The following is a 23662-nucleotide window of genomic DNA, read 5'->3' on the forward strand; positions in this document are numbered from 1 at the left end:
TAGTGCACACTGTTCAGCTGTAACTGTTTTGGCACTCACAGGAACAGCCCAGTGCCTTCAGAGTTTCCTGAACACGGTTCCAGCACATGTGTGTCATGCGTAAAGTGGCTTGGTACAGTCATTTGTTTTGTCTTTTGCTGCAGAGTTGAAGATGTCAAGCTAGCAGGGGTTGGGGAGGCAGGCAGGAGGCAGGGGGGCATTCACCCCCACAAAGATGAACCACTGACCCTTTGAGTGCATAATCACTGTCTGCAGATTATTACTATCTTAACAAAACTGGATTTTTTTTGGAGGAAAAAAATAATATTTCCTCCTCCTCCCATCATTTATGCTTTCATTCCCTTCATACCAAATACTAAAAATTTTGCTGAATATCATTTTTCGTCAGCTCTATCCCATAGAAGATGCTGGCCTGTAGCCAAAGATACAATAAACTTAGCACTTGAGGGGTTAAAGGTGAGCGGCGTGCATAATACAAGTCGCAAGGAAAGAAAAGCGAGGTTCCTAAATACAAGCTTGCTTTACATTTGAAGCTGTGGCACTATTTTTTAAGATCATAAATGGGCACAGATGAAACAGCGATATTTCACTGTGCCTCCATCAGCCTCCTGTACATTAATCACCCTCTCTTTGTCTCGCTCATGCAAAGGATTAGATTTAAAATGATGACTGCTTAATCCCTTTGATTTCCCTGCACTAAATAAATATTAATCTACAAGTCAATCACATCTTGTATTATAATGCAAAGTGTATACAATATGAAAGTACTTGAAGGTTATGTAAATTGCAGCTGATATTACAAGCATTTGTCTGTTGATAACATCATCCTCTTTCCCTCTCCAGAACCCCCCATTCAGCAATTAATGTAAAGTTAGCAATCCAGCTTTACACACAGCCTAACTGCAAAATCCATGTTGTCTTTGAAAGTCAAGCACAAAGATCGAGAGCATTAATCTGGCCTATGAATTATCAATTAATGGTGCCATGTTTATTTAAGGCTCATTACTCAGAATCTGTAATTTCATCCAAACTCAACCCTTCTCAAAGTTACAGTGGACGTTCGGATTGCTTTGAAGGATAATGTGAACAATAAGTGAGAAAAAAGACTCGGCTTTCCTTTAACCTATTCATGGGCTTCCAGTTGCTACAGGTTTTGACATTTTCATCCCATGAGATATTTATGTTCCAAACAGATACCCATATAATTATCAGGTCATTTCTGCCCAATAATGCTGGTTCTTCCTCCTGCCATCTAACCAGAATCACCATATATGTTAAGAGTTCAAACACTTTTCTGGAGTGTATCCTGCTTCAAGGCTAGCTCTACTGTAATTATCTTCATAAAATGTAATCACAGGTACCCCAGTGAGCATTCCAAAGCTATTAGCAATGTTTTAGCCTCAGATCTAGTTAAAAAGATAGGTAGAACATAAGAACATAAGACCTGAATGTGTATAATAACACACGGACGTGTGTTCGTCAAGAAGGTAGATTTTGCCATGCAACTGTGGCTTTATAGTAATCCTCAAAATAAGAAATTCTCATCATTCTTAACTTTAAAAAGATTACGTGAAAGTAGGCATAAACAAAGACATTTCCCAGGAACCTGATCACACCATTACAAACTACCATAAAATTGTACTTTTAAGGCACAGTTTTGTTCTGCTTTTGATATCCTGTTAAAAAAAATCCAACTGAGGCATATTCACCAAAAGTGTGTGTATATTTAACTGAAAGAGCAAGCACAAAAACTGGGGAGTGATTTATGAATTTGGAATTTACTGTAAAATCCACACTTAAAATACGAGCCACATAAGAGTGCTCTTAAATAACGATTCCTATCTCTACACTGATTACACATTAAACACTAACAGTCTTCAGTCATTCGAGTCAGTTGGAAAAGTGATCAACGACTCAAATTGCACTTCAGTAAATGATTTAATTATCCCCAAAAGTGTTTATGCACAAATGTTAACGTCTATCATTACTGGCTTGCCATAATCAAACTTCAAAACCAAAATAAAGCTGCTTTATTGAATTGAACAGAAGGGAGTTTCTCCTGGTGTTCAGGCCAACAATCCCTCAGATAAAATTGGTCATTCGCTTCACGGCTGTTTGCAGGACATTGGCATGTTCAAATTAACTACCACGTTTGTCTACAACATACACAGTCAATACACTTTATACAGTAAATCCTTTGAAGCGCTTTGAAACATCTTCCTGACTTGAAAAATGATATATCAAATGGAAACATTATTATTACGACTGTTGAAAATGTTCTGAGTGTCAAATTGCTACTAGCCTTTCCTTCAATGTAGCGATTTCAACCGATTGCCACTTTAAATGTTTTCACTGGAGTTGCTGGTTTGATTCATGTCATTTACTTTCTCTGTTGTTTGTTACTTGTTACTTTTCTATGGTCAGCTTATGTCAGCATCTTGCTTTTCACGAGATGCAATTTAGTTTCTCACTGGACCAGCCAGAGGGTGCACCACACTTGAGGTCCCATGGACTAAAATGTCACGACAACCTCCTCAGCAATCACTGCAACCAAAAAATTGAGTGCCCACTGATGTTCCAGTGATTTATTTTCCTTCTAAGTTGTAAAATGGTTGGTTGTGCCTGCTTCTGTGAGGAACACGATATCCAATTGGAGTGAAAGCTCAAGTCTAGCACGTCACGCTTACCAGTATTTGTTTTGATCGGCCAACTGCATTTGCCACAAACAGGAATCTGCTGCGTTTCTATTGGCTTCTGTAAAACCGATGCATTCGGCTAACTCCCTGCCCTATCTACCTTCCCTTGACAGTTTGGAGCAAAACAGCAAACTCAACCCACACTGCTTGCAGAGCTGAGTTAACAACAAAAGGCCAGTTACAACATGACATGATCCCCGCACCAGATTCAGTTTCACAATAAAATGGGAATCATTTCCGTGAGACCCGTCTGACAGTGATGCAGAGAATCACTTTTGTTTTCACTTCTTTGAATATGGTTTTCTCCAGGAGTCACAGGCAAGATAATTTCATTAGGCCAGTCAAAATGTACAATGAGTGGGGAATGCTAGTTGGAGTGTTCGCTGACTATTTGAGCAGCAATATAATTCTACACTAGCGATGTGAATGAAGTAGTAGGCAGCTTTATTCAATGAGCAGAGCTTCCATTAAAGCCATTAACAAGTCGAGCCGTCAGGGTATAATGAAGGCAAGTGATTAGTCAGGACGGCAGCTGAAGTCTTCCTCAATGTAATAAGAGTTAATTAAAGTTTACCCCTAAACACTACCTAAAGCAGGATGTTGATTAGGTATCAAGACTTAGCACAAACAGACAATAGCTGCCAGTAATCAGCAAAGCAATACGACAATGAGATGAAATATTCATTGCGGAGCAAAACAAAGCTTAAAAGCCGAAATGGAAATTGCCTGTGCTGCTACTTTTTGTGATTGACTTCATTTTACTAAATATTTCAAGTGAAAATTACTATCAAAATAAGTGTGTATGAGCTACAAGAAGTGCTTCTGAGTTGAAAAAGAATGTTGGACTGGAGATGAACAGGAAGAATATTGATTGAAATTTAAACGCTTTTTAAGCAAATTAGAACATAACTGTTACATAGCCCAGCACAGTCACTCCAGGTGGACTTGAAAGAAACCATATTGTGATATTTGAGACGGCTTTTCTTCTGGTAGATTAGTCTATTTAAAATAAATTTCACTAATGCCTTTTAATAATAATAATAATCCTTGCATTTGATATAGCGCTTTTCACGTCGGGAGGACGTCCCAAAGCGCTTCACAGAACACACTGTAAAGTGAATTGACTGTATATTTGTGGGCGAACGCGGCAGCCAATTGCGCACAGCAATGTCCCACAAACAGTCGTAGATTGAAAATGACCAATTTTTATTATTGTTTTTGGTTTTTGGAGGGATTATTATTAGACGTGTGGAGTAAGGAAAGTTGCCCAAGGTTTCGCCCTCTGCCTGGAATTGAACTCGGGTCTCTCGCTTGCAAAGCGAGTGCTCTAACCACTGAGCGACAGGACTTGAACTTGGGTTTCCTCTGTAATGCTGCCCAGTTATGGCAATGTTCAGAAAAGCAGGGACAGGGGCAGTTCAAGAACCTCTCCTTCATAATTTGTCATAATAATAATCAAATGACATTTGTGGAGTTTTGATCAAAAAATTGTCTGAAGGCAATTGAATCTAGTTAAGAAAACACAAGTTACAATACAATCTGAATTTATATAGTGCCTTTTGCATTGGTCGGATATCTCAAAGTGGTTAACACTGCTGGCTGGACAGCCCAAAACATGGGGGTGGGGGTATCTCTCGGTGCAGCACTAAGCCATACAGACAAGAACGATGGATGCTCAATCACAGGGCTGGGCCGAGCTGGTGGAACACACGCAGAGAAGCTGTTGGGGGAACCCTACGAACAGTTGTAGAGCATCTGCGCTGGGGAGAGGACAAGTCCTGCTCCCTGTCACAAGTCAGTGATCTCTGTTGAGGCTTGTCTGTAATGACCCCGATATTGGAAATAGCCTGTCAACATTCACTGTCCAGGCTCACACATAAGGAGTGATACGGAGGCCTGGGGCTGTTAGCACCTTCACAACCGTACATCAATATAAGTCAGCGCTGGATTAAAGGGGGGGAGAGGGAGGGAGGGGGGAAAGAATATTGGAGAAAAAAAGGGCCCCAAAACAGATGTAAGCTGAAAGTTAAGACAATTACTTTTTCTGTCTGCACTAAAGGGCAGGTTTGTTTATTTTTATAATTGACTAAGGTAAACCATTTCAGCTGAATTTAACACAAGGAATGCCAGAACCACTGTGAGAACATACATACACTAACACCTTTTAAAATATTGCCCTGAACCTTTTACACTGGACCAGCTTTTCCTATTAATTCAGATATTGAGTGTTTCCCAATTTTAATACGCTGTGTAATTGTAAGAGCACTGCTCTGTGAACTCACCTCTTCTCTGCTAATCATATTTTAAATGCAGCTGTAACAAACGTAAACGAAAGGAAGATTGACTTTCACCATCTACCAAAAGTGTCTTCTGCTACACTGCTTTACAACAGTCCACTATGGATAGTGTATTCTTCAGGTCGCTAAATACAAGTAACTCACCTACAGTACATACAAGAGTATAAATATTAGGAGGTAAAGCTAAGAAAGGATCTTGCTCTAATCCTATTATTCCTCAAGCCTTAGAATTTAAATTTGCGTAGATATTGGTAGAATTGTTACATTCAATCTTAATTTGAAGGACAGCTTTCCAGTCCTTTTGAAACAAAAAGGGCTTTCAAATTCAGACTGTAAAATTCTTAAATTCAACTTTGAATTTGAAGACAATCTTCTGAAGGTTAATATCATGGCAAACCTCAGGCCTCTGCTGTCTACCTCGGCCAGGGAGTGTGTTAGAATACAACCTGCAGAGGGCTGGCCACAATTGTTTGTGACATGGCATAACACAGCAACCGATAGAGGCCTCAGTAATACAACTGGAAAAGCACCACCAAGACATGGAGCCTGAGCCATCAGCAGCCAGGAAGACAGGTCCACAGGATATTATTGTGCAGTTTTGTCAGTAGCTCTGCCAACTGAACTCATTTCATTTGTTATGGACGTAAAGACAACCAGGCTCTGTATTTTTTCCCCTCATTTCTGTTTTGAGTTTTGCTGCACAATGCATATCTTTTAACTTTGCTTTTATTTTTCAACACTGATCCTTTGTTTCATTCACAAATAAAATATGATACACTGCAAGGATTTGTGCGAAGTTAACATTTATTTCTTGCACTGTAGAGTTTCAGTCTGAATGTGCTGATGTGCCCCTAGTTTGCCCTTTATGTGTCGTTATCTTCTTTTTGGTTGTTCTTTAAGTCTTGTCTGCTACTAATAATAATCGTCGCATTTCATAGAGCGCTTTGTCACGTCATAATGTCTCAAATCAATTCACAGAGAACTGCTGCCAAGTGTAGTTACTATAATTGTGGGTGAATGTAGCAGCCAATGTATGCATAGCAATATCCCACAAATAGCCATGAAGTGAATAATCAATTTTATCTGGAAGATTGATGTCCAGGACACTGGGAGAAAATCGTGAGTTGTGCCAGCGGACCTTTAACATCCATCCGAACAGGCAAACTGGGACTCGATTTAAGGTGTCATCTGCACAATGACAATAAATCTCTCCCCCAGCACTACACTGGAGTGTCAGTCTAGGTTATTAGCTCAAAGTCCCAATGAGGGGCGTGAATGCACAACCTTGTGAAATGTAACCAATTGAACCAGACACACGCCACTGGGGGCCTGGCATGTTTATTTGTAAGTAACTCTAATAATCTGCAGAAGTACCAGATATCCTTGGTGCTATACTATTGAGGATTCAGTGTCTACCTCAAGAAAAATATATCTTCTGTCCTTTTTCCAGCCTTGCAATGGCACAGAACTACACCTGACATGAATGTCTGCTAGCTGTACCATAATCTGCTCCACTCTTATTATTCATCTCTGAAAGCACGAGACTGTGGCTTCTGTAATGACTGACTGCAATCTTTTACCAAGAGTTAGAATTGATTTGCACTGCCTTTTGGATTTGGGACATTTCCACTTCCACAGTAGCAAGAGAAAGAAGCATTCGTTGTTCACTTCATGGCTGTTTATGGGACATTGCCATGTGCAGTTGGCTGCTACACTGCCTTACAAAATATAAGTCACTGGACTTCACGATAACTCTTTGAGATGTCTTCCTGACGTGAAAAGTGCAATATCAAATGCAAGGGTTATTATTTTAAGCATTCTCCACCTTCACTCTCCACTACTGCTACACTGTGGCCCAGGAGTTCAACCCGCACAACACTTTGGCAACACTGACTAAAGCTCCTGAAACAGATATTTTTGTGGTTGGTGCTAGTTGTTGTATGGAGTGTGGTGCTCTTGTGATGCAGCAGCCACTCCATTGGGTTCTTTCTCCTTGTTCTGTGAAGAGAGAAGATGGCCCATGATCAGAACAAATGCACACATCCATATGGATACTGCATTGCATTGCTAAAGTGCCCTGATACAAATGCAGTGATTTGAAGAGCTTGTGAGACTTCCCAAGACACCACCAACTCAGGCACTGTTATAAGAATGTACCTTTCATTGAGGCTTTCATCTAGTCTAACATCAACAGCCCCCGTCCCGTCTACAATTGTCTGGCCAAATAAATCAAAAGTTTGAGAGCGTCAAGACTTCCAGTTGGGAGGGGGGAATATTATAGGGTGACTGAATGCCAGTATAGGCATTCAAAATAGAGGTAATGGTTCCTGAGATAGAATGATTTGACCCTTCAAAAATTCTAACTGTGATACATCAACTCCCATTACTGCATGGTCAATGTCATTTGCTAAATACCATTCAATACTTATTACAAGAAATTATCACAGGCGTTTCTTGTTCTGCATGTTCGGCGAAAAAAACATTTACAATTGTGCCTTCACACAGCGTGTGTAAGCGTGCTGCGCCTCCAGTGTACAGCAGAATTAATCCTGTACCTTTAGCACTTCTTTTCAAGTTAATCAGGTTTTTTTTCTTCCGTACACCCTGGGGAGTCCTCCGAAGACCACGTTCAATGGGAGGTCACGTCCGGTCAAGCCCGTTACGTCCTCAGCACTGTGGTTGTCGTGATAGGGGGAGGGTAAAACTCTCCCTGCTGAAAAGGTCCTTACACCACTCCACATGAGTGTGTGTCAGGCCTGCCGGGAAAACGCACTTTCTTCCATTGTGCAGTAATACTCCACACTCACACCAAGATTACTATCCTCGGACCTATTTAAATGCTTATTCAGCTACGAAAGTCTTTTACGCATTAAAAATAATTCACTGAAGGTGGTGCTTCACCGGCTGTTACTCTGCCATTGACTTAAACATCATTGCATTAGTGCTGTTCAGCAATATCTTGAATGCGTGAATGCGATCTTAAAGCTGCAGTACACAGTGCTTGAAACATGCTTAAAGAGATACCAAATCGGCCCTTGTAGTCTGCTTTGTTTAACTGAATTTCTTTGTGGTGTTATGGTTGAGGATGAAAAGCACCACTGGAGTTTGATATCACAACCCCAGTTTTATCATTTTTCTATCGTATTTTATCATATTCCATTATACTTAGGATACATGCCCAGCATTTACTAACCCTGCGTTCCCCAGAGTTGTATTTGAATTGTATCCCAAGCACGGCACAAAAGTGTCTCCTGAAGCCCTTTTGCCCCTTCGGCACTCATAGACTCATTGGTCCTGACATTTTCACTTCATCCATGACAAATGATCTGGTGACGGTGATCAGATTGCACAAGATGACTACTTTACCCACAACTAAATCATTAGCTTCCATCAGTCCATTCTCCTGATGTGGAAATAGATTCTATCCCATTAGCTCTCATCTCATCATTTTCCAAGATGTGGAGTATTTTACGTTACTGTTTTTTTCAAAATATCTTCAGCTAATAATACTAGCACGTACATAGAAAAGCTGCCCAGTCTTTCCTCTTCCACCATAGATCAGACAGGATATGAGAAGGCTACTTAGTAAGTGCTTCTCAAGGGATTTCGTAACTGTACTCAACCTCTGCCCCACTCCAAACACTGTGCCAGATATCTGTCTATTGTGTATCCTTCCCACTCTTTGGGAAAAGAAAAAAATCATACCCATAGAATATACTGTAGTTAGTGTTACTGTAAATTCTCTCTGCATACTGTGCTGCACACTGTTTAAAAAAAGTTGCTCTTCACACAAACACTGGCTATAAACTTTTCATGTTCCTCTTTGATGCGCTTGACATCTATTTACACTGTAAATGCCTATTAAACTACAGATCAGTAGCACTTTTGAGGTACAAATTGGATATTCCTTCTATTAATTAAAATATGCCCATACTTATTTCATGTATTTGATCTTCGGTGCAGAAGAGGGGGAAAATACTATTTTCATTTTAGCCCCTTTAATTCATTCTGGTACCAGGGGCTAAACAGTCACTGCTAGTACAGGCCTTCATAAGTGGAGTCAACCTCCTCTCTGAATTGTTATCTACATCTGGGGCTCTGAAGGCAAACTCTTCAAGTGATGTTCTTATTGGCATCTGTCCCTTCTTATTGGACCAAGGACAAAGCAGAGTGGTGTGTGAAGTACGGTTCATGAATAAAACGGAGGTGAGCCAAAGAAAGTGCTCCCTGTGATTTGCTTGTTGACAGCGAGCACTTAAACAGGCCTGTACAACCAACAACACTTGGCAGAGCTTAATGGTTCCAGCAATGCACCCTGCCTCACTTCAATGAAAAAACACCTCTCCCATTCTTGCATGCCACTTCAAAAATCTACACATCTGTACCAACACAGTGCATGCCCTTTCTTCTGTGTCAGGTAATTACACTGGCATTTTTTTTATGTGGCGAGTGTACAAATTGAAAACCTGCACATCATGCTCGTCTGTCTAAAGAAGCTTCCTCTTTGTAAAATCTACAACTGTCACAAAGAACAAATAACAGAAAATTTAATTCACTTTAAATCCCTTTTAAACTTTAGAGGTTCAGTCAGCCACAGACTCAGTCATCTTAAGACTCTGGTTACTTAAGCGGTTCTTTGTTAAGGATTTTTCTTTAAACTCCATTTTGATACAGCTAAAGAATTTCAAATTTGAGTTTTGTGCAGACAAAAGAAAAGGAACAGAACATATTTGTGGGATCCTTATTGAACGATTAATTTCACACAATTAGCAATGTAGTTTTATGGAATTCAGTTTAAGTACTTCACACTATCACATAAAAGCTGCAAGTACTATCTAAACTAATAATCTCCACCATTTCATATGACCCCTTAACAGCTTCAGTATTAAACCTGCCCATATAAGGAAAGCAAACACATACTTTTAATGGATAGAAATATCTTTAGTGATACTCAGCATTTGTACCTGCAGCATGGAGTCTGCATTCCTCGAAAGTCATCAATCTCTGAGCAGTACTATCTATACATTTATTTTCTGTGTATTTGATATCATAATCCTTGTGTTCCCTTTTATACTATCATTGGAGTGAAAACTGTCGGGGAGCAAATAAAGTATGTATCCCCTTTAGTACTGTCCCACGAGATTACTGAATTGCTCGTTAGACAAACGTTCCCTTTAAACTATGTTCCCACCAATAGGGGTTTACTATAACTTTATAAGAGCATTTCTGACAAACTAGAATTAATCTAGACATGCATATGTGTTTAGAACAGTAATAATCATCCCTGCATTTGGTATAGCTCTTTATCATGTCTTTGAGATGTCTCAACGTGTTTTACTGTAGATTGCAATGACTATAATTTGTGGGCTTTGCCTCTTACAGTGTTATAAGTTGTTTAATAAAATATTTGAAAACACAGTTTGCATCATACTTGATATCCTTTTGTAACCTTAACAACAATTTGAATCTTTTGTTGCATTGTTTCTAGTTTATAGCCTTATATTGTACTGTATCAAGATTATTAGCAAAACGTGAATTTCAGTTCACAGAAAAGCTTATCTGAGATGATCGCACTGATTCAGTGACAAGTTGATAGTTGACTACACTGCTTTCAATATGATAGGTAACCCTGCAGATATTACATATTGTCCAAGCAATCATGCATTCCCTGTCAAGCAGATCACTAAAAATATACAACATTTATGTTCCTGGAACATTGTTTGTCTTTTGTTTATTCAATGCGGTATCTGTTTGATGTTGAATCTGAATAATTTGTACCTTCAACATTGTTTTGAATATGGTATTCTGTTTTATTTAACACAATGCTTTAATTTCCTTCTATTTATGGCTTACAATGTTGTGACTAGACATTGTGAAACAGATTGAATGACTGTTTGGCTATAGCACAGTGCATCAAAGAAATTAAGACTGTAGCTATTTTTTCCTTTCTCTTTGAATCTTAAAATTTAAAAATAAGAATTCATTTCTACTTTAAGAAAATACAATATTCAATGATCCGAATCTCAAGATTGTGATTTAATGGACAGGACACAGTAGTCTCTTTTACAGCAGTTAGCTATATGTCAATATTACCTGTACACTTACAACTCAAATCACAATGAACTCTATCCCTTCAGTAGAGTGATAACCTAAACTGTTTTGCAAGCCAGCAACATACAACTACGCTAATAAATCCAAAATAGAACAGTTTAAATACATTTGATCTTGCGAAACTGTAAACAGAATAACTCTAGAACATTTGGCTTGCGTTATACTTTGTTTTTCAACGTCATGAAGTAGTGAAAATATAAAATTACCTGAAATGTAAGCTAAAATACCTCTGTTGTTTGGTGCTATTTTTCTGATTAAAACAATAAACTTAAATCTTGTCAGAATAGGTTGCAATATGAATCAATTCACTTTTTTTAAACTCAATGCTTACACGCTAACTCTTCAATAACTGCATTTGTACAAGGTGTCAGATAAAACTCACTGAATTACCCCAAAAGCATTAACAATTATTATTTTTGTAACTTAGAGTCGTTTAGCTATTCTTCCTCTTTGCTATAGGAATGCAGACAAATTGTAACCAGCCACTAACCTGCATGTCATTCAATTCTGCAGAGACTGGAAATATGCCAATTACAGCACATGACAGTTTATTAACTCTGTTTAACACAATTATAAAATATGCCAATCTTTACAGAAACAGAACAAAACACATTCTACTTGTTGAGAGCCATACACAAATTAAAATACTGTACTGATATACATTAAATAGTGAATTCATCTTACGGTATTACAAGTGGTCTGCAGCTTATTCATCTTAAATAATGTCACATTAAAAATTAACCTGACAAGACCTCTATACAAATGACAAGTATGTGCATATAGAAGTTCTGTGAACTGCCAGCAAACAATTGGGGTCAACAGCTGATGGACTGTGTGTACACTCGTCTGGGGCCTGAAACTGTTAATTATTACAATCTAAAACCCATGTGAAACCTATCGAAAAAAGTCAAGATAAAGAATCTTGCACAGAAAAAACTCTCTCATTCCCTGTTCCTAAAAGCTTATCAACCCCTGAAGTATTTTTACTTTCAGAAGGACTGCGAAGCAAACAGTCATGTCCTTTGATTTCCATCTCTTTAGCTACATAAAGCTCTTGTTTTTCACAAAGGTACAAACGTTTTAAGCATCTGTGAAACATGAATAATATAATAAATTGATGCAGTCCTTTACTCATTCGTATTATCTTTCTATAGGATGCTGTTTGTAACTTATTGGGGAAAATAACTTTATCTGAGAAAGAGAATAGCTGAACTTACTTGACACCTTTAGTGGTCAGTATTTGGTTATAGCAACAAGCCTGGCCTGTTCTTGTAACTCTTCTGTATACAAATCCTCTGTTTATCAGCCTCAAACTGAACCATTATCATACATATTACTTCACAAGGTGTGAGAATCCGAGGGAATTCCTTAAAGCTGCTGAAATATGAGACTATGCTTGTTTTCTCAAGTCCTGGACAAACATATCTTTAGAGTGAGCTGAGCATGTGTGTGTGTCTGGATGAGGGGGGGGGGGGGGGGGGGCAAGGAAAGGAAGAGCCTGCATTTTCATCTTCCTTTCATCTTAGTCATTCAGTCAACCATTCAGACTGCCATTCAACGGCACTTTTCATTATGCAAAAAAATGCTAATCCTTTTCCGATGCTTTCACACTTGTATAAACCTCTATTTCTCCAACTGAAAAGCAATTATATCAGTTTACGTTTCTGTCAAAAAAACAGGATTAATTCTGGGACAGCAGAATCTCGTCTTTTTTTTCATATTCAGTTATCGGAAACTAGAGAGATTAATAATGAAGGTATTTCCACAATGTGACTCCACACTTGCATTTTAAGCGGTGATTTAATTGGTCAAAGGAAAACAGCTTTAGTTACTGCGGAAACTCTTTTCGGCAACAGAACTGACCTTCCCTCACTGAGCTCTCTGAATAGAAAGCCTGAAACTAGTCTATTAATCAGAAACAAATTATGAAAGAATGTAGCTGGACTGGTTGACACTATCCTGGCTTCGAAGACTCAGTAAAAGCTAAGTAACAATGTCCTCTTCATGGGTAATGAAGAACCATGACAAATGAGACAGAGCAACCATTCGTTTGCATATGCAAATTCCCATACAAGGGAAACATGTACAAACAAGTGTCATTGTAAGGTGGATTAGGCAAACAAGGCTTTCTTTTTAGGACACTCTGCAGCCCCGAACATTAGTCAGCACAATTAACCCAGTTGCCATGGTGACTAATGAAATTTTACCGTGGTATGAGTTAAATTAGATAGCTAGTTATGTGTTTCCACTATCCAACTCAAAATCCATTAGTTGCTCCAGAACAATAAAGCGATTGTATTCGGCTGATCTCTGCCAGCTCAACAAGCCTCTAAGTTGACGATTTGCATATGTTAATATAATTAAGTGCTAATTACATGAAAGTTGCACGTATTCACATTCACTTTCCCTGGGTGCTCTTCAGCTTGAACTCTATCCAAGTCTTTAACCCTAAAACGTAAGGATTCTAACCAGGAAGGAATCTTGTGTAGCACTACAGCCCCAGGGCTCACATGGAAGAGCTCTACACTTAATACATTAAGCCTACTACTGGCTTCTTATCTTTTCACTCACAACAGTTGTTGGTATTGGGGCATGTGCACTGTGCCAATCTGCTAATGTCTCCCGACTTTCAATCACAGCCTCGCTTTATCAACAGATGAAGCACAATAATTAATTCACATCAATCACTTACAGTACAACTGCTCAACCAGTTATTCTGCTACTTGTGGATGGACAGTGCTCTCCGACAGCGAAACAAGTGTGAACCCAAAACCGTTCCCAAAAAGATTAATGTGTGCCACGTTGTCACTGACATACCAGCACATTTAAACTAAATTATACAATGTTGAAAAAACTTGTAAGCAATTAGATAAAATATGGTTACGATTTTTTTTCAACCACAAGTAACTGTACGTTGGCGATCAAACTTGTTTGTATTTTGACAAGCATGGAAATTTCCTGTAAATTGTTTGGATTGTGTTGAATTCAAAACAAAACCATTTTTTAAAGTCACACATTTGCAGCAGCACCCACCAAACATACCTAACCTTTCAAAGGAATTTTTGGCAAAACAGACAGCTTGCATAGATTAAAGAGCCTTTGTCCTTTTCGTATGCATTACTTTTTTTTGTAGACTAAATTGAGCGAGTCTGCTTCACATTTTTAGGAAGGAACATTTTACACTGAATGGAAAAAATGCTCTGCAGCGTACGAAAATTGGTGCAGCTGCATGTGAACTTCATCCAGATGGTTCACAACTATAAAACTGCAAAAAGTGAGATAACCAAACTCCCCAAGGTTACACAATACCCGAACACCTCACAGTCTGACCGCAAAACTATTTTTTAAAAATATATGAATTATATGTATATATTTTCCATATATATATATAAACGTTCATATCATATGCATACAAGCTTGACATCGACACGGAGTTCTTAACACAGAGGCCTAAACAACTACAATAATAAACCAGCGATAGTGAAGCACTGATAGCATTCCACTATCAAGGAATGCTCCCTGCATTGTGTTTCTACATTCAAAAGAGCCTCACCAGGCATTGTGTTTTACTGTACATAAACCACATACATACACGCACACACGCGCACATATAATATGTTATCTATCCATTTATATATAAAAACACACACGTTGAAATAAGCTATGGTACGATTGACATGACACAGACTTTTTAGGTCAGAATGTGAAGTATTTACCCACCAGGTGATTTCACTGCTGAATTTCACATTTGCCTTTATTTAGATTTAAAATGCCAGACCCATAAAAACACACTAGCTCAAGAGTTGATATCAACATTAACAATTTCAACAATAGCACCAGACTCACACGTCCACAAAAGAGCTACAGTAATCAAATTGTTTTTATTTTGCTCTTTGTAAGAAGGCTTTGAATTTTGTTTCTTTGTATTGGATTGGAGAAGCTTGCTCAGTCAGTAAATCCAGCATCGGGCAGTTGTGCTGCTTTAGGCACACACACATACAAATTCTCAAAATCAACAAAAAAAATCACATGTTACAATGCAATAGCCTGCACACGTTTGACAGTTTTGATCTGTCAATAAACCTGCACGACTTCACCCAATGATAAATATATGCAAACCGAGCGTCACTGAGCATATTCACACTATTTATAGTGTCTGACATAAACAGTCTCTACCAACACATTTGTGCTAACTCTATTAAATTTGCTGGCGTCATGTCCACGTCAGCAACAACATCTCAGAGATAAGGTATGCAAATATAAAAATAAATCCAGAACTAAAAATCTAAGGGAAACATATTGAAAATAAAAGTAGTCACCACTTCAAAGAAGCAACAAACAAAAAGATGCCACCTCAATACAAGTTACAATCAAATATCCTGCTGCCATTAGGACTAGAAAATTATTGTACCAAGACACTCACATTTGTATTTTCTTGTCTTACTGCTTTCATAAGACATTGTTTTTTGTGAACTTTATCTAGAATTTTTCCAATTCTACAGGATTTTTTTATCATCAAAATAATGACAACTGTTCTGAGTATTCACCAAATAATTTGGCATCTGCTATCAGCACGGGAAAGGTGATTATTGATTTTAAAAATAAATCAATATATGATTAACACAATATTTTGGTCAACGACCAACAACAGAATGAATATGGCTTTCTCAGGCCTTTAACCTATCAGAGGTCAAAGACACAACTGAGCATGTGCTAAGGGAGACTGGCAGCTTTCTCAGGATAACTTCAGTGGTTAGAAAAGCACGACATGGAAAGGAAAGGCTGCAACATGCCATTCTGCAGTGAAGGATTTTAAATCACCCAGCTCCTTCTAATAGACTTGAGACTTATTGAGGTAGAAACCATAAAAAATGAAGAAGGGAAATTTAATCCCTGAAATATTGATTTGCACATTAATATCATATAGGGCGAGGGCAATTTGGCTTCATGGAAATGACACATTGTCGACCCTCGGTGAAGTCAGAACCAATCTTACTGCTGAACATGTCTGAATCTCAAGAGTTATTAAGGGCTTTCCTTCTTGCCTTTATGAGTTTTCCTCTGCCTACCAATTTCATGTTAAATGTATTATCTTTAAGAAATAATTGTAAAACCTCAGGGGTTTTTTCCCAGTTAATGGAACGGATGCTAAACCACATCTGATTCTGAAATGCAACATTAAACCCTTGCAATCAACAAAGCCACCTCAGTTCTGCTTCTATCCAAGACAAGCTGTAATATTGTTATTGTGGATAATCTAATTTAATTGTGTAAATTTTAGCTATGGTTAAAGTGCCGAGAGAATATTATGGAATATATGAGCTGATTCACCCAGACCCTCTCTTATTTGATTAACCTTTTTTTTTGCAACATAAGGTTTTTTTAAAAAAATATATCGATACAAAAATTAAGAGCATTTTCCCCTCCCTCCCTCTCTCATAAAAGGGCATATTTCCTGCTCCGTTTTGCAAAACGCTAAACTGCAAAATCTGAGTGGATACGGTTCTAATTTAATTGTGGACAAAACATGGAAAAAGTCAATAACAATAGTGCATGATAATAATCTATACAAATCTCATTGTTAATCATTCCAAAAGGAATATCGTTTAATAAGTTAACCTGTGCCTTTTTTCTCCCTTTTTTGCCACTGCTGTTAAGAGCTTCAAAGATTTGATTATTTCCACTGACTAAAATAATATTAAGAACAAACATGAGGTGGGTTGTTGTGTGTGTTTTTTTTTGGGGGGGGTGGGGGTGGAGAGAGGGGGAATCTTTAAACAAATTGTCTCTCCATTAGTAATCGGCACTGGTGGATAACTGAGCAACGACCTCAGGAATATTGTCCAGGAAAGAAAACGCGTAAAAACGAAAATGGTTCGTATAAAATGCTCTCTACGCAAACCTGGATCGGTGTCTTTGTGATTGTGTGTGTGATCCATATAATAGGTAAGTGGATACTGTATATATAGGAGTGTATTTATAACACAGCAAAGACCCAATGGATGCACCATTAAAAAAAAAGTTGAAGATTATTAATCCGCCCGTCTGGTCGGTCGCTGTACAAATATAATATATAAATATATATAGATATCTCCTTCTCCTTTTTGACTGTTATGGCCCCAAGAACAGAGACAGAAATAAAGTCAAACTCAACGCTTTTATTTCTTTTTCTTGTGTGTGTGTGTCCTGGTGAGACTTGGGGAGTTTTAAATAACGGAGGAGCCCTTCCCGATAAAACAGTCAACCTACACGAAATTGCGCAAAAGCAACTTGGACAGGGAACCGATGGGAAAGGACGTCTCGTTCCCAGAGCTATTTGTGAAGCTTTTTTTTTCTCTCTCTCTCTCTATTTTTAAGCCTAGTTTTCCTGTCGGATTTCTTGGCCCCACACACACCCCTCTCCCCTCTCTCTCTCTCTCTCTCCCCCCACCCCCCAACCCCCCTCCCCTCACACACACACACACACACACAACACACAGTGTTGCTGACTGCAGTGATGAGGGGAATAGTGTGTTACATACCCAGCGTTTGCTCTGAGTTTAAACGATCGATCCGCATGTCACTGTCGTGTCCCAATCGCAGAAGTCTGCCCCAAACGAAAAGGCAGGGCTAACATATACGAGTTGCAATAATCAAAAAAAAAAATTGCACACAACACAACCCACACAACACACACCACACACACCACACACACAGGACAGCCTCGCCAGGGCAAAAAGCAAAAGGGGGAGCTGAGGTGTATAGTTGTTTTGGTTGTTTGTTTTTTTTGCCGTCTTTTTTTTTTTGGAGGGGGAGTTCCGACCCCGTCTTACAAACGAAAAAGGGGGAAAGACGAGCGGAATGGAAAACGGAGAGAGGTGTGCGTCTGAGCCGGCGTTTGGGACATTGGGGCAGGATTTTTTTATATATATCAAAAAGAGAGAGAGAGATAGCGAGAAAGTGAGTGAGAGAGAGAGAGAGAGAGAGAGAGAATCGGCTCCTGACAGGACGGGAAGAGGCTTCTTGTGGAGGTAGAAGGAGAGATGGATTAAGTGAAAGAGTAGGAGAGAGAGACACAGAGAGAGAGAGAGAGTGCAGACACACACACCACACATCCACACACACACACAACACACACATCCACACAGACTGTGTGTCCAGAAAATACCAAAGGGGAAGCGGTATCTCTACTACATTCGAGGTTCACCATCACCAAACCACCAGCTTCATCGCCCCGAGAGCAGCACCAGACTGAAACAAGCGCACAACCTGCCGCCGCCCGCCCGCCATCCGACCTCGGCTCGATGTGCCAGTGCAGTCCGGCCCCGGCTGCCTTCTCCCTCGGCTCCCCAGCCATCCAGCAGCCGGTCACACATCACATTCCCAGGTAAAATAATAATAATAATAATAACAACAACCACCACCACCACCACCACCACACCAGCAACAGCAGAGATAAACCAAACAACGACCCTACACCACCCCCCCCCCCCACCACCCAAAAAAAAAGAAAGAAAAAGCTAAACCGCGTGCACGTTGATGGGTCGATCCTTCCCCCCCCCCCCACCACCACCAAAAACAACTTTTCTGACGTGCATATGATATAGTAGATATATTTTTTTAAAAAAAGAAGCGAGAATGATAAATTTCAACTCAGACGGGCAGGAAGCTGACTGGGGGGGGGGGGGGGGGGACAGTCGCAGTTTGGGTTAACATTGTACACGAAAAAACAAGGAGGAAATATTGGTGTAACTTATTCGGATGAACTTAATTAGACAGCAGTTAATTGCAAACTAGCGATCGGCCCCTTTTGCAAAACACGAGAGACGAGAGTGCGTGAGTGAGTGAGTGAGTGAAGTGAGTGTGTAGTGAAGTGAGCGCTTGAATGAAGCGCTGGGACACGGCGAAGTGCGGGGCTTTGACAGCGCCGTAACCTCGTCTCTCTGTCTCTCTCACTCCCTCTGTGTCTGTCTGTCTGTCTGTCTCTGTCTGTCTGTCTGTCTGTCTGTCTGTCTCTCGGACACCAAACTATTTATTTCGCCCCCTCGAAAGATCCAGCAAAGCAAGTAGTTTGTATCTGCAAGTAGTTTTTTTGTTTTTTCGGAGCAAATCTGACAGCCGATCTGCCTTGTGATGAGCATCTATCTGTCTGTCTGTACGTCCTAAAAGTCACACACACATAACACCCCATCGCTCGCACTTGTGTAAACACAAGTACCCGTTTCTCCCGTTAACAAACCAACCGCCCACCCCCACCCCCACCCCCCCCCCCCCCCCCCACCCCCTCCTTCCCCACCCCGACAAAATAATAACAAACCCGAGTTTTGGGGGAAAGGAAGACATCCGCTATTTTTTTTTCGCGTTGGGAAAAAGAAATCGCAAAGAACCATTGAGTTTCTTTTTTTAAAAAAGTTAACCCCCCCCCCCCCACCATCACCACCACCCCGCCCCCCCCCCCAAAAAAAAAACAACCCCCAAAATAGAATAAAAATTGAAATGAATCAAAAATCCAGGCACGACAAAACACAAGAGTGCTTAAACCGACTAACGAGGTCTGGTTGTGTGTTAATATATATATATATATATAGATTATAGATAGATAAGATAGATATATAGAGAGAACACTGTCTTACCGCTTAATAAAGTGCAACTTACTATTTTCCCTCTCGCAGCTTCTTCTCTCTCTCCCTCTCTCTGTCTGTCTGTCTCTGCCTCTCCCTCTGTTTCTCTTTCTCTGACACACACACACTCTCTCTTTCTCTCCCTCTTCTTCTTCTTCTTCTCTTTTTTTATAATGACATTAATTATTGTCACACATCCAGTCGGGAGGGCCCCCACCCCCCACCCCCCACCCCCCACCCCACCACCTCCCGAATTGTGTTGTTTTTTTTTCTTTTTGCTTTTTCTTTTTTTTTCCTTCCCTTCCTCTCTTTTTTTATATCACAAGAATCATAAAATATACCCCCCAAAAAAAACCAGAAACCAACCCACCACCACCACCACCACCACCACAAAAAAAAACAGAAAAGAGCCCAGAAAAGACAACCCCTCACCCCCCGCAAAAAAAGAGAATTAAAAAAAAAGTCCCACACCCCCCCCCCCCCCAAAAAAAAAAAGTCGCACAAAAAAAAAAGAAAAGGGAAAGGGAAATAAATAATAATAATAATAATAATAATAATAATAATAAAATTTAAAAAAAAAGAGAGATTGCCAAGGAATAGAGAAGGAGATGGGACATACAGTGGTCCTGTGGGCCGAGGTGACTTGTGTAAGGAACTCTCTCTCTCTCTCTCTCTCTCTCCGACGTGCGACCGCAAACGGAAAAGGGGAAACTGGAAATGAAAATCCGATATATCTTTATTCTGCTAATTATTTTGCCCCTGTAAAAAAAATGGCTGATTAAGTTGAGTGCGCATGTGTCTTCATTACCGATGCACGACGGGAAGGTGTAATTAGTGAGGTGATCAACATTCAAAAGATTGGATTTGACGCTTTGAAGTTGGGAGAGAGGGAGAGAGAGAGAGAGAGGGAGAGAGAGAGAGAGAGAGAGGGGACAAACCCGGGGCTCTGGTCACGGGAAAGTCGTAAACACGACCCACACAACACAGACGCACACACTCATCTCTCTCACTCACTCACTCACTCACTCACTGTCTCACTCTCACACACACACACACACACACACACAGAGGGAGAGGGACACACACACACATGTACACACACACACACACAGATAATGTGCACACACTATCTAACACAGATTTCCCCCCACCACCTCCTTTTCTCCCATTCTCTCTCCCCCCCACCCCCCACCCCCCCACGTAACCCCCTCTCTCTCTCTCTCTCTCTCACACACACACACCCCTCACCACCACCACCACACACTCACTCACTCACTCACTCACTACCACTATCCCTGCATCAACATCGGCACAAAGACAAAGACACACACACATACACACACACACAGAAAAGGGAGAAAGCGTTCAAATATTTCCGTGATTTAACACACACACACATATATATATATATACACACACACACAAGGCAAAGGAGGGAGAGGGAGAGAGAGAGGGGGTGGTCGGGGGGGGGGGGAGAAACAATTACAAGACGGGAGTGATTAATACAATCAGAAAAACTCCTAAAACCTAAGCACAAAAACGAAACAAAAAAGTAAGAACAATGCGTAAAAATAGCCACGACTAAATTTTGGAGGCATCTTGTTTGATGCACTTCGGGATTTTTTAAATATATATGTATATATACATATAAATATATATAAATTGAGCTACTGTGTTAAATGCACAATGAGAAACATTTTTGGAAGTTGTTAATAACAGATCGAGGACGGAAAGTCAAACTGTGGGTGGGGTGGGGTGGAAAAAAAGTCTTAAAAGGGAACAATCTTTAAGAGGGGAAAGATTTGAGAAATGAAAATAAAAATGAGTTCTGCGATTTCTTTGGGGGTGGGGGGGGGGGGGGGGGGTGGTGGGGAACTACAAACACACCAAATAAAATCTGCGATCACGATTGGAAAATAATGATAATATTGCACTTGTGTTTTTTTTTGAATAAATAAAACGCACAAACACAGGGCGTGGAAATTAACGTTAAAACACAGAGGCAAATAACGCCGAGATTTCAAATCAGGTTAAAAAAAAAACTCGGGTCTCGTCTTCCTTCACACTAATCGCTTCGTTTCAATGAAACACTACCTGTATTGATTGCGTTGATATCTGATCCACTGACGTGACTTTGCAACAGCAAATCTAAATTGCAATTTTCCCTCTATTTTAATGTTTGTGTCTATATCTCTCGATTGTATTTGAACAGAAATAACGCGGGGCTGTCGCGGGAGTTTGATTTTTGTCTCAGATATAGGGTCTGAACAGCTGGCAAACCCCTACCTTTTATTTTGTTCTCTCTGTCCCTCACCCTTAATAGTCGCTATCGAATAAGACACTAAGGATGTTAATCGTTATGAGAAAATCAGGAGATCACCACTTATCTGGGGGGAAAATCGAAGGCACTTTATTCAGAGCTGGGTTGGGAAGATATGATAAGGCAGAGGCGAGATGGAGTGGAACTGCAGAAGCACATGCTTTCTCTTTCTCTATCTGTCTCTCTTTCTGTCTCTCCCCCTCTCTCCCTCTCTCTCCTGACTGTTTTATTCTGTTCTACATAGAGGTCTCTATCAGGGTCTCTGTACGGTGGCCGCCAGTAGCCCTCAGTCCTCCTTCTTGATCTCTCCCCTTGTCTATCACACAAGCCTTCTCTCTCTCTCTCTCTCTCTCTCTCTGTCTCTCCCCCTGTCTCACTCTGTCTCTCTCTGTGGGACTCTGATCGCTCCACACACCAACCCATCAGTACTGCTTAAATGTTAGGGACCCGCGCTCCAGACACCTCGATAACCCTCACTCCCTCACCCCCACCCCTGGGGAGGGGGGGGGGGCTATTTGGCAAAGGCACTGTGTAAACTATTTTTTTTAAAAAAATCCTGACTACCTTGTTCAAATGCCGATAACAATCTCCACATTACTGATCTACAATGAGAAAGTAGACAAGAGAGGAAAACACATAGGATCTTGCAAAACCCCATTAATAAAACCTGTTTTTTTAATATATATATGTGTGTAATATTTATAAATATACCTCTACATACAAAGAGAGACAAAACGATTTTCAGATAAAACCATAAAGTAATATTGATCGGTTTGAACTTCGAACAACAAACTTATTTTTTTTTGAGCTGCGTTTCAACCTGACAGGCGTTTTTGGGGTTGATCCTGTTATTTTTTTTAAAAAAAAGGAAATCGCACCACAACTGATGCAATTCATTACAGCAAAAATAATAATAATAATAATAATAATCATGATAACTATTTAGTTTGCGAACTATTATTCCAAGTTAAATAAATTGACACTTGAAACGATTGCATACAAATCCGCATGATTCTCGCTTCGTGAACAAAATAACGTTTCTTAAATTATTTCACTCTTACTCGTCCGCGAACTACAATATCATTGCCACCAATTCCGCCTGAAAGAAATTCCTTTAACATTATTTTGTTACGCTTTTTCTAAAAAAAAAATAACCCGTTATATATCTATCTGCCCACGTTTTCGGAGTTTATAAATACATACAGCGATATATATATATATATAGATATATAGATATATAGATATATAGATATATAGATATATCTCTCTCTATATATATATACTTTTTATCCAAAAAAAAGTATTCCATGTATTACCTGCGTTTCATCTTCAGGTCTAATAATCCTTTATTCTATAGGTCTTTGTAATTTGATTTTTTAGGGGGATTTATTTTGTACACAATGTGGCAGATCTTTTTTTCTCTCTCTCTCTCTCTGTTGAAGGGAAATGTATGCGATGAACATGCCTGGCGCCCTCTGGGGCTTAAAAGGTCAGCAGTTTGACAGGAGGCTGACCATCATGTCCTCTCGGGTTCGGCCCATTGTTTATAAACACAGAAATATATACACCGTTCCCCTATCACTTTACAACAACACAAATGTCACTTTCTATGTGGAAATATCCAAGCACCACCATCAC

General features: G+C 39.7%; 1 protein-coding gene across 1 annotated transcript in view; it reads right to left on the reverse strand.

Annotated features, from left to right (window-relative positions):
* Positions 1–19796, reverse strand: part of zfhx4 (zinc finger homeobox 4) — a 161033-nt gene extending 141237 nt beyond the window's left edge. The window contains exon 1 of the mRNA XM_042331822.1: positions 19717–19796. The gene's annotated coding sequence lies outside the window, so the exon portion shown is untranslated. The remainder of the gene's footprint in view (positions 1–19716) is intronic.
* Positions 19797–23662: the final 3866 nt, after the last annotated feature.

The sequence above is a fragment of the Callorhinchus milii genome, unplaced genomic scaffold (assembly GCF_018977255.1).
Source record: "Callorhinchus milii isolate IMCB2004 unplaced genomic scaffold, IMCB_Cmil_1.0 Scaffold2, whole genome shotgun sequence".
NCBI lineage: Eukaryota > Metazoa > Chordata > Chondrichthyes > Chimaeriformes > Callorhinchidae > Callorhinchus > Callorhinchus milii.